Here is a 12,641-nt window from a genome sequence, read left to right as displayed (position 1 = left end):
CTCCACTTTAAAGACATACCTAAAGGCCTGGAAGCTTAGACAATTAAGCTTTCCTGCCCAGACACTCCTCCCTGAAAAAGGTATTTAACCTCAGGCCCACCCTGAGAAGTGGGGTATGATTTTATTCATCCACTTTCTACCATGACAATAAATGCCTTAAAACCATGGGATGCCTATTTTCATTAGCATCTGCTGTGGGGAATCAATGGAGAAGGCCTTTGCTTAAAGACCTGCTGTCTAACTTCCCAGGAAATGGCCTTCTACACTCCCAGTCATGACCACCTACCTAAGCCTGCTGCTGCTGAGCCAAGGACTCTATCCCTGCAGGATCCAGCTGGAGCTCTCCCTACTTTTTCCCCTCAGCCCAGGGCTAGATCCAGCCTGTGGGCTACAACTCCATTCTCAGCTTTTCCACAGCTCTCAGCATTGCCTGGGTGCCCAAGAGCCTGAGAACTTGAGGACCCCAGCCGCCTTGCAGGCCCACCCCTCTCCCTACTCCCCCACTCTCATCCATCTCTGCCTTTCCCTAGGACAGCAGACTGCACTTCCCCACTCCCAGAGTGGTGTCCATTGATTCCCTGCCAAGAGATGGCATATGGTAAGCACAGTCAAAACTTCCCAAGTCTCACGCCCCTCCTCCCTCTCAGTGGCCTGAACCCTGTGAAGGACTGGACATGGGACCATTGACCGTATGTGAAAGACGGCCTGATCCATCTGAGACTAGTTTGAGTAACTACATCCAGACAAATTGTGTCTTTAAAGTGAACTTTTATGATGGATATCCTGTTTACCACCTCCTTCCTATGTACACTTGTGTGTGTGTGTAATCAACGTAAAGTGCTCTGTGGAAAGGGACATGCAGGAGGAAGAAATGCCTACCTAATCTAAGCCCATACGTTTAAATAAAGACTCATCTGTGTTATATCCCTACAACAAGACAACTTGAACTCCATGAAAGAAAATCCAATCAAAAGCTGAAGCCCGTGAATACCTTTACTTATATGACCCACAATTGTTCCTCACAATATTGCTTTCTGATCTGAACTGTCATTTTGCTTTGAATAAAATTTTACTGCTTCTATAAAAATCTACGTGAGTCTTCATTGGAAATCTTTGAATAAAAGGGCAAGATTTAGGAAACCCCTGGCTTAGCCACTGACCACCCCATATTCACAAAAAAGATACAGAAAGAAAGAATAAACATCATTGAATAACAAAGATTGGGTCTTCGATTTCTAGGCTTCCAGAACTGTGAGTAATGCATTTATTCTCCTTATATAATATTCTATCTGTAGTGTTATGATAGAACACAAAACAAAGACAGAATGAAAGTGTCTTTTCCATGGTAGTCTGACAGAGAGATTTGAATCTTTTTTTTAATTAGGTATTTTCTTCATTTACATTTTCAATGCTATCCCAAAGGTCCCCCATACCCACTCCCCCAATACCCTACCCACCCACTCCCCCTTTTTGGTCCTGACGTCCCCCTGTACTGGGGCATATAAAGTTTGCAAGTCCAATGGGCCTCTCTTTGCAGTGATGGCCGACTAGGCCATCTTTTGATACATATGCCGCTAGAGTCAAGAGCTCCGGGGTACTGGTTAGTTCATATTGTTGTTCTACCTATAGGGTTGCAGTTCCCTTTAGCTCCTTGGGTACTTTCTCTAGCTCCTCCATTGGAAGCCGTGTGACCCATCCAATAGCTGACTGTGAGCATCCACTTCTGTGTTTGCTAGACCCTGGCATAGTCTCAAAAGAGACAGCTATATCTGGGTCCTTTCAGCAAAATCTTGCTAGTGTATGCAATGGTGTCAGCGTTTGGAAGCTGATTATAGGGTAGATCCCTGCATGTGGCAATAACTAGATGGTCCATCCTTTCGACACAGCTCCAAATTTTGTCTCTGTAACTCCTTCCATGGGTGTTTTGTTCCCATTTCTAAGAAGCAAGAAAGTGTCCACACTTTGGTCTTCGTTCTTCTTGAATTTTATGCGTTTGGCAAGTTGTATCTTATATCTTAGGTATCCTAAGTTTCTGGGCTAATATCCACTTATCAGTGAGTACATATTGTGCGAGTTCCTTTGTGATTGGGTTACCTCACTCAGGATGATACCCTCCAGGTCCATCCATTTGCCTAGGAATTTCATAAATTCATTTTTTTAATAGCTGAGTAGTATTCCATTGTGTAATGTGCCACATTTTCTGTATCCATTCCTCTGTTGAGGGGCATCTGGGTTCTTTCCAGCTTCTGGCTATTATAAACAAGGCTGCTATGAACATAGTGGAGCATGTGTCCTTCTTACCAGTTGGGGCATCTTCTGGATATATGCCCAGGAGAGGTATTGCGGGATCCTCCAGTAGTACTATGTCCAAATTTCTGAGGAACCGCCAGACTGATTTCCAGAGTGGTTGTACAAGCTGGCAATCCCACCAACAATGGAGAAGTGTTTCCCTTTCTCCACATCCTCGCCAGCATCTGCAGTCACCTGAGTTTTTGATCTTAGCCATTCTGACTGGAGTGAAGTGGAATCGCAGGGTTGTTTTGATTTGCATTTCCCTGATGATTAAAGATGTTGAACATTTTTTCAGGTGTTTCTCTGCCATTCGGTATTCCTCAGGTGAGAATTCTTTGTTCAGTTCTGAGCCCCATTTTTTAATGGGGTTATTTGATTTTCTGGAGTCCACCTTCTTGAGTTCTTTATATATATTGGATATTAGTCCCCTATCTGATTTGGGATAGGTAAAGATCCTTTCCCAATCTGTTGGTGGCCTTTTTCTCTTATTGACGGTGTCTTTTGCTTTGCAGAAGCTTTGCAATTTTATTAGGTCCCATTTATCGATTCTTCATCTTACAGCACAGGCTATTGCTGTTCTATTCATGGATTTTCCCCCTTTACCCATATCTTCGAGGCTTTTACCTACTTTCTCCTCTATAAGTTTCAGTGTCACTGGTTTTATGTGGAGTTCCTTAATCCACTTAGATTTGACCTTAGTACAAGGAGATAAGAATGGATCAATTCGAAATCTTCTACATGATAACAGCCAGTTGTGCCAGCACCATTTGTTGAAAATGCTGTCTTTTTTCCACTGGATGGTTTTAGCTCCTTTGTCAAAGATCAAGTGACCATAGGTGTGTGGGTTCATCTCTGGGTCTTCAATTCTGTTCCATTGGTCTACTTGTCTGTCACTATACCAATACCATGCAGTTTTGATCACAATTGCTCTGTAGTACAGTTGTAGGTCCGGCATGGTGATTCCAACAGAGGTTCTTTTATCCTTGAGAAGAGTTTTTGCTATCCTCGGTTTTTTGTTATTCCAGATGAATCTGCCGATTGCCTTTTCTAATTTGTTGAAGAATTGAGTTGGAATTTTGATGGGGATTGCATTGAATCTGTAGATTGCTTTTGGCAAGATAGCCATTTTTACAATGTTGATCCTGCCAATCCATGAGCATGGGAGATCTTTCCATCTTCTGAGATCTTTTTAAATTTCTTTCTTTAGAGACTTGAAGTTCTTATCATACAGATCTTTCACTTTCTTAGTTAGAGTCATCCCAAGGTATTTTATATTATTTGTGACTATTGAGAAGGGTGTTGTTTCCCTAATTTCTTCCTCAGCCTGTTTATCCTTTGTGTACAAAAAGGCCATTGACTTGTTTGAGTTAATTTTATATCCAGCTACTTCATTGAAGCTGTTTATCAGGCTTAGGAGTTCTCTGGTGGAATTTTTAGGGTCACGTATATATACTATCATATCATCTGCAAAAAGTGATATTTTGACTTCTTCCTTTCCAATTTGTATCGCCTTGATCTCCTTTTGTTGTCTAATTGCTCTGGCTAGGACTTCAAGTATAATGTTGAATAGGTAGGGTGAGAGTGGACAGGCTTGTCTAGTCCCTTATTTTAGTGGGATTGCTTCCAGCTTCTCACCATTTACTTTGATGTTGGCCATTGGTTTGCTGTAGATTGCTTTTTTCATATTTAGGTATGGGCCTTGAATTCCTGATCTTTTCAAGACTTTTATCATGAATGGGTGTTGGATTTTGTCAAATGCTTTCTCAGCATCTAGCGAGATGATCATGTGGTTTTTGTCTTTGAGTTTGTTTATATCCTAGATTACATTGATGGATTTCTGTATATTGAACCATCCCTGCATCCCTGGGATGAAACCTACTTGGTCAGGATGGATGATTGTTTTGATGTGTTCTTGGATTCGGTTAGCAAGAATTTTATTGAGGATTTTTCCATCGATATTCATAAGGGAAATTGGTCTGAAGTTCTCTATCTTTGTTGGGTCTTTTTGTGGTTTAGGTATCAGAGTAATTGTGGCTTCATAAAATGAGTTAGGTAGAGTACCTTCCGTTTCTATTTTGTGGAATAGTTTGTGAAAAACTGGAATTAGGTCTTCTTTGAAAGTCTGATAGAACTCTGCACTAAACCCGTCTGGTCCTGGGCTTTTTTTGGCTGGGAGACTATTAATGACTGCTTCTATTTTTTTAGCGGATATAGGACTGTTGAGATCATTAACCTGATCTTGATTTAGCTTTGGTACCTGGTATCCGTCTAGAAACTTGTCCATTTCATCCAGGTTTTCTAGTTTTGTTGAGTATAGCCTTTTGTAGAAGGATCTGATGGTGTTTTGGATTTCTTCAGGATCTGGTCTTATGTCTCCCTTTTCATTTCTGATTTTGTTATTAGGATGCTTTCCCTGTGCCCTCTAGTGAGTCTGGCTAAGGGTTTAACAATCTTGTTGATTTTCCCAAAGAACCAGCTCCTTTATTGGTTGATTCTTTGAATAGTTCTTCTTGTTTCCACTTGGTTGATTTCACCCCTGAGTTTGATTATTTCCTGCCTTCTACTCCTCTTGGGTGAATTTGCTTCCTTTTTTTCTAGAGCTTTTAGGTGTGTTGTCAAGCTGCTTATGTGTGCTTTCTCTAGTTTCTTTTTGGAGGCACTCAGAACTATGAGTTTCCCTCTTAGGAATGCTTTTATTGTGTCCCATAAGTTTGGGTATGTTGTGGCTTCATTTTCATTAAACTCCAAAAAGTCCTTAATTTCTTTCTTTATTCCTTACTTGACCAAGGTATCATTGAGAAGAGTGTTGTTCAGTTTCCACGTGAATGTTGGCTTTCTATTATTTATTTTGTTATTGAAGATCAGCCTTAGTCCATGGTGATGTGATAGGATGCATGGGACAATTTCAATATTTTTGTATATGGTAAGGCTTGTTTTGTGACCAATTATGTGGTCAATTTTGGAGAAGGTACCATGAGGTGCTGAGAAGAAGGTATATCCTTTTGTTTTAGGATAAAATGTTCTGTAGATATTTGTTAAGTCCATTTGTTTCATCACTTCTGTTAGTTTCACTGTGTCCCTGTTTAGTTTCTGTTTCCATGATCTGTCCATTGGTGAAAGTGGTGTGTTGAAGTCTCCCACTATTATTGTGTGAGGTGCAATGTGTGCTTTGAGCTTTACTAAAGTTTCTTTAATGAATGTGGCTGCCCTTGTATTTGGAGTATAGATATTCAGAATTGAGAATTCCTCTTGGAAGATTTTACCTTTGATGAGTATGAAGTGCCCCTCCTTGTCTTTTTTGATTATTTTGGGTTGGAAGTCAATTTTGTTAGATATTAGAATTGCTACTCCAGCCTGTTTCTTCATACCATTTGCTTGGAAAATTGTTTTCCAGCCTTTCATTCTGAGGTAGTGTCTATCTTTTTCTCTGAGATGAGTTTCCTGTAAGCAGCAAAATGTTGGGTCTTGTTTGTGTAGCCAGTTTGCTAGTCTATGTCTTTTTATTGGGGAGTTGAGTCCATTGATATTAAGAAATATTAAGGAAAAGTAATTGTTGCTTCCTGTTATTTTTGTTGTTAAAGTTGGCGTTCTGTTCTTGTGGCTGTCTTCTTTTAGTTTTGTTGAGGGATTACCTTCTTGTTTTTTCTAGGGCGTGGTTCCCGTCCTTGTATTGTTTTTTTTGTTTTTGTTTTTTTTTTCTGTTATTATCCTTTGCAGGGCTGGATTCATGGAGAGATAATGGGTGAATTTGGTTTTGTCGTGGAATACTTTGGTTTCTCCATCTATGGTAATTGAGAGTTTGGCTGGGTATAGTAACCTGGGCTGGAATTTGTGATCTCTTAGTGTCTGTATAACATCTGTCCAGGATCTTCTGGCTTTCATAGTCTCTGGTGAAAAATCTGGTGTAATTCTGATAGGCTTGCCTTTATATGTTACTTGACCTTTTTCCCTTACTGCTTTTAGTATTCTATCTTTATTTAGTGCATTTTTTGTTCTGATTATTATGTGTCAGGAGGATTTCTTTTCTGGTCCAGTCTATTTGGAGTTAGGTAGGCTTCTTGTATGTTCATGGGCATCTCTTTCTTTAGATTTGGGAAGTTTTCTTCAATAATTTTGTTGAAGATGTTTGCTGGTCCTTTGAGTTGAAAATCTTCATTCTCATCCACTCCTATTATCCGTAGGTTTAATCTTCTCATTGTGTCCTGGATTTTCTGGATGTTATGAGTTAGGATATTTTTGCATTTTTTATTTTCTTTGATTGTTGTGCCGATGTTCTCTATGGAATCTTCTGCACCTGAGATTCTCTCTTCCATCTCTTGTATTCTGTTGCTGATGCTGGCATCTATGGTTCCAGATCTCTTTCCTAGGGTTTCTATCTCCAGTGTTGCCTCACTTTGGGTTTTATTTTTTGTGTTTACTTCCCTTTTTAGGTCTAGTATGGTTTTGCTCATTTCCATCATCTATTTGGATGTGTTTTCCTGTTTTTCTATAAGGACTTCTACCTGTTTGGTTGTGTTTTCCTGTTTTTCTTTAAGGACTTGTAACTCTTTAGCAGTGTTCTCCTGTATTTCTTTAAGTGAATTATTAAAGTCCTTCTTTATGCCCTCTACCATCATCATGAGATATGCTTTTAAATCCAGGTCTACCTTTTCAGGTGTGTTAGGGTGTCCTGGACTGGGCAAAGTGGGCGTTCTGGGTTCTGATGATGGTGAGTGGTCCTGGTTTCTGTTAGTAGGATTCTTACGTTTACCTTTAGCCATTTGACAATCTCTGGAGTTAGTTGTTATAGTTGTCTTTGTTTAGAGATTGTTCCTCTGGTGATTTTGTTACCCTCTATCAGCAGACGTGGGAGACTAGCTCTCTCCTCTGAGTTTCAGTGGTCAGAGCAGTCTCTGCAGGCAAGCTCTCCTCTTTCACGGAAGGTGCACAGTTATCTGGTGTTTGGACCTCCTCCTGGCTGAAGATGAAAGCCCAAAACAGAATCTTTCCCAGAAGCTGTGTTGCTTTGGCCAGGAAGGTGGCTGGTTGTCTGGAGCCGAAAATGGGGCCACCTCAGAAGCTCTGTGGCTCTCGCCTGTCCCAGAAACTGCTGGCCTCTGTATTCCACACCCTCACCCGTGCAGCCTGCCCTCCGCGGAGTCCCGGAACTAAGGTGGCTCCCACGGAGCCTGAGGCAGAAACCTCTCGGGCCGGGCGGACCCCTGTGCTCTCACCAGGAAGGTGGCCGATTGTCTCGAGACTTGAATCTTACATAATCCATATATATATTACAAATGCTATGCAATGAAGACAAGAATGGCAGTGCCAAATCTAGCTATATACATATATACATTGTGGGACAATATTCCTGGGGAGATATGAATACATGTCTACTTATCCCAGACCAAAGTTTAGATACAATCAAAGTTCAATTTGATGAAACATTGGGATGCATTTTTATTGTAGTTCTTAGAAGAATATTGATGAGGCATTAATTATGAAGCAGAAATGAGCCAAAGTCAGCAATGTCACTAGTCTACCACAAAATGAGTGACAGCTCACAACAGCTAGAAACCTGGAGTACCCTTCACAGCCTGCAGACAGTCCAAAGCATTAGAGAGTAACCTCCTTGGGAAGTGCACTGGCTCTGAGCCTTTTCCAGACAGCTTGGTTCATCTGTACATTTCCAGGTGTATTTAGCTGATTCCTATGAACACTCCTGACAGCCTATACACTATACATTTCTGTGGGAGAGAGGACACTATTACATCTTGTTTCAGGGACTCTTTGAAGTCTCTATGTATTCACTTCTTACTTTAATGATCTTCCAGGCAGTATGGGAGGTTTCACCCATTCTTAGAATACCCCGCTATTCTGCATACTTTTTAACATCCTGTGTCTTAACAAGCTTTCCTCTAAGGTGAAAGATTTTGATCTGGGCAGAAACGTATACAACAGTCCCTCTGATGTTTACATAAGGATTCAACTTCTCTACTGCCTGAAGTTTTGCCATTAAATTTACAGAGAAAGTCCAGTGACATTGTTATCAGTTTCTTCCATGACTTTTGGGCAAAAGAAAAAGTAGAATGCCCGGCACAATGATGGCATGATTGTTAGGTTGGGAACAGTGGGAACCAACTGTTTTCAGTTAGGACTCGAGGCTTGCTACACAGGAGAAGATTCATATGTAGCATTATACACCTTGTCAATACCTAAAACCTATAGGTCAGTAGGTCCTAGAGAGAAACCATATAATGTATTGTCAGGTTTCCTTTAAAATATTCATATTTCTATCCACAGATTAGTGCTACTCTCAGCATTGATCAGAGAAGCTGCTTTTTACGGTGAGATCCTTTTAATTTCAATGACTCAGAACTAGGAATAGGCTTTGTGACTACAGTTTGGCTTTTGGAATTTGGGATGATACAGGAGCAATGAAAGTGGTGGTAACTGGACACACGATCAGTGTCAACTGTGAGATTGGTAATACAATTAGACTTGTTTGCTTTGAATTGACCTCAAATGCAGATGAGAGGTTTCTGAGAGCTACGAGGTACAGTTACATGGAGGTATGTCCTTCAGGGAAACAATAGTCTTCCTAAAATTAGTTTCATTTAATACTCTACCAAACGTTGAGTGATGGAGTTGTGTAAAAAATTCAATAGGTGGCATGAAAATTCAGTTTTGCCCCATTAAAGAGAACACCCTCCAAATATTTACTATGATCTGGGACGTTAACCAGCAATAGAGAGATAGGAATTATTTCCATTTCATAGATGTAGCTACAAATGTGCAGGAATAGTCACTGACAAAGACAGTGAGCAGTGGAACTGAGATCCACCTAGGCTTCCTGTCACTGCATGCAGATTGTTAGACAAGATGAATACACAGATCAGTGATGGAGGTTATAGATCACATGATTGTGGAGCAATAAATAGAGGTAAAATATAATACAAATTAAGATAAACAAATGGAGAGGTCAAGATAAATTGGACGCGACATGAAACACAGATGTAGAACATTTAAAAGAGGAGGAGAGTCAGTGTCAACATATTTCATGACATACATAATTATCAAGGGACTCTTGTAAAATAACTATGTTAAAATATGAGATGGCTTTAGCAGGATGTATACCCCGGATACAGCAGTCCAAATACAAGTGCTGCTGCATTTTGACACAGGTACATACACATTAATTGTTCTGTTTTCAAGATCTTTCAATGCAAGAATCCCTGAGTTTCCAATCAACCTAATAACTTAGTGCAGTAGAGAACCAAGGTTTCATGTAGTTTTGCTTAGGTTTTTGTTTGTTTGTTTTGCTTTAAAGATTTATTTATTTATTTATTTATTTATTTATTTATTTATTTAATGTATATTAGTTCACTGTTACTGTCTTCAGATATACCAGAAAAGGGCATCAGATCACATTACAGATGGTTGTGACCACCATGTGGTTGCTGAGAATTGATCTTAGGACCTCTGGAAGAGCAGTCAGTGCTCATAACCACTGAGCCAACTCTCTAGCCATGTTTTGTTGTTGGTGTTCCAGTTTCTTAGTTTGTTTGCTTTTAGTTGTTTTGTGGATCTTTTTGTATTCTAAACAATGTTTCAAAGAAAATAAATCAATTCTTTTAATTTTTTTTTGTTATAATACACCTCACCATATCTGGGAATTAGTTAATCTACCCAAGTAAACTCAAGTTGATCAAGAATATCCATCTCTTCAAGGACCATATAGACAGAAAGAGGTGGCTCAAAATAAGGCAATACAATTAAGGAGATGAAGCAGAGATGATCGGCAGCCTTTGAGAAGGCAATAGGTCATATATGGCTCTTGAGTGGAATAGGCAAGGATGGGTGACTGGAGAAATGTAAGCAGTGCTTTATCTCAATTGCTTGGATCTTATTGATTCCCTCCCTGTTTCTTTCAAGGTCACCAAGGCCAAGGAAAAAAAGAACCATTGCCCATTCAAGCACAAAATATGAAGAAGAAAGTGACTACCCAAAAGATCAGTTCAATGCTTTTAATGTAGAGATGCCAAACTATCACTTCGAAATGACAGCTTTAGTAGTACATCCAATCATTTAATAGTTTTCATACCTAATTTCTGATTTTATATTCTCATTTGCAAGATTACTTATTATTCTGGTTTTCTATGAAATTAACACTTGATTTAATTTCACTGTTTTGAATTAATAAACATGTTTCTTTAATGGGACATCCTTATAAATTGCTGTGTGTCATTTATTTAATTCATGAGTGAAATGCAAATTCATCAGGGGAATGCAAATCAAAACGACCCTGAGATTCCACCTCTCACCAATTAGAATGTCTAAGTTCAAAAATTCAGATGACAACAGATGCTGCTGAGAATGTGGAGAAAGAGGAACACCCATCCGTTGCTGGTAGGATTGCAAGCTCTGGAAATCAATCAGGTGGTTCCCCAGAAAATTGGACCTGAGGAGCCAGCTATACCTCTACTGGGTATGGACCCAGAAGATGCTCCAACTTTTAATAAGGGTTGCAGAGATGGCTCAGTGTTTAAGAGCACTGACTGCTCTTCCAGAGATCTTTAGTTCAAATCTCATCTATCACATGGTGGTTCACAACCATCTGTAATGGGGATCCGATGCCTTCTTCTGGTGTGTCTGAAGACAGAGACAATGTGCCCACATATATGAAATAAATAAATAAATCTAATAAAAAACTCCTATAAAAAGCAGAAAGCTCTTTGTTTAAAAAAAAATAAGGACACATGCTCCACTATGTTCATGGCAGTCATATTTATAATAACCATAGGCTGGAAAAAACACAGTTGTCCCTCAACAGAGGAATGGATACAGAAAATGTGGTTCATTTACACAATGGAGTACTACTCAGCTATTAAAATATAAATTGTGAAATTCTTAGACAAATGGATGGAACTTGAAATTATCATCCTGAGTGAAGTAACACAAGCACAAAAGAACACACGGCATGCACTCACTGATAAGTGGATATTAGCCCCAAACCTTGGAATACCCAAGATAATATTCACAGACCACATGAAGCTCAAGAAGAAGGAAGACCAAAGTGTGGATGCTTTGGTCCCTCTTAGAATGGTGAACAAAATACTCAGGAGGAAATATGGCGACCAAGTGTGGAGCAGAGACTGAAGAGAAGGCCATCCAGAGACTGTCCCACCTCGGGATCCAACCCACATACAGTCACCAAACCTAGACACTATTGAGGATGCTGGGAAGTTCTTGCTGACAGGAGCCTGATATGGTGTATTCTGAAATGTTCTAGCAGAGCCTGACAAATACAGGGACAGATGCCCAGATGCTCTCAGCCAACCATTGGACTGAGCACAGGGCCTCCAGGGGATGAGTTGGAGAAGGGAATGAAGGAGCTGGGGGACCCACAGCCCCATGGGTGGGGGGAGCAACAGTGTCAACTATCCAGACCCCTGAAGCTCGCGGGGACTGGACCACCCACCAAAGAGTACACATAGAACGACTCATGGCTCTTGCAGTGTATGTGGCAGAGGATGTGTATGTTGGACATCAGTGGGAGGAGCAGTGCTTGATCCTGTGGGGGTTTGATGCCTCAGTGTAAGTGAATGCCAGGTAGGAGTGAGTGTGTGGGTGGGGATGCACCCTCATAGAGGTAGAGTGAGGGAACGGAATGGGGCTTTCTGGAGGGGAGGTTGAAAGAATATATCTAATAAAAGAAAAAAAAAGGAGGAAATTACAGAGGGTGGCAGCGATCAGGATGTCGTGAATAAATAAACAAATTAATGAGGAGAAAAGGAGGAAAATATTTTTGCCAACTATCATGGGAAAAAAAGTTGGCTGAAGATCTGACAAAGAATGCTAAAAAGAGGAATTTCAAAAGGCAGAGAAGCACTTAAATATTCAAAGTCCTTAGCCATCTGGAAATGAGAATCAACCCCATTTCCTTATTTTACCTTGTACCTGTCTAAATGAGTAATTTCCGTAAAACAAGAGACAGCTCATTCTAGGAGGGTGTGGAGTGAGCGAAACAGTTAACCATTGCTCGTGGGAGTGCAAACTTGTATAGCTTGTTACAGGCTTCTTTAAACATTCTCAAAGCAATTCGCTTATTTAATTGTTTGTTTATTTATTTATTTTTGCTGTTATATCTGAGAAATCTTTTCCAGACTCAAGACTATAAAACTGTATCCTTTCTCTAGAAAGTTTGTTGATTACTCCTTTTCCTTTTCCTTGTGTTATTTGGTTTTCCCTTTTTCTTGGATTTTGTTTGGTTTTCTTTGTTTTGTTTTCTTTGTTTTGGTTTTGTTTTCTTGAGACAGGATCTCACTGTGTAACTCTGTATGCACTGGAACTCACTATGTGTAACATGAGAA

Source organism: Mus musculus, chromosome 1, assembly GCF_000001635.26.
Source record: "Mus musculus strain C57BL/6J chromosome 1, GRCm38.p6 C57BL/6J".
In the NCBI taxonomy this organism is placed as follows: Eukaryota; Metazoa; Chordata; class Mammalia; order Rodentia; family Muridae; genus Mus; species Mus musculus.
Note: the sequence above shows the minus strand (reverse complement) of the source record.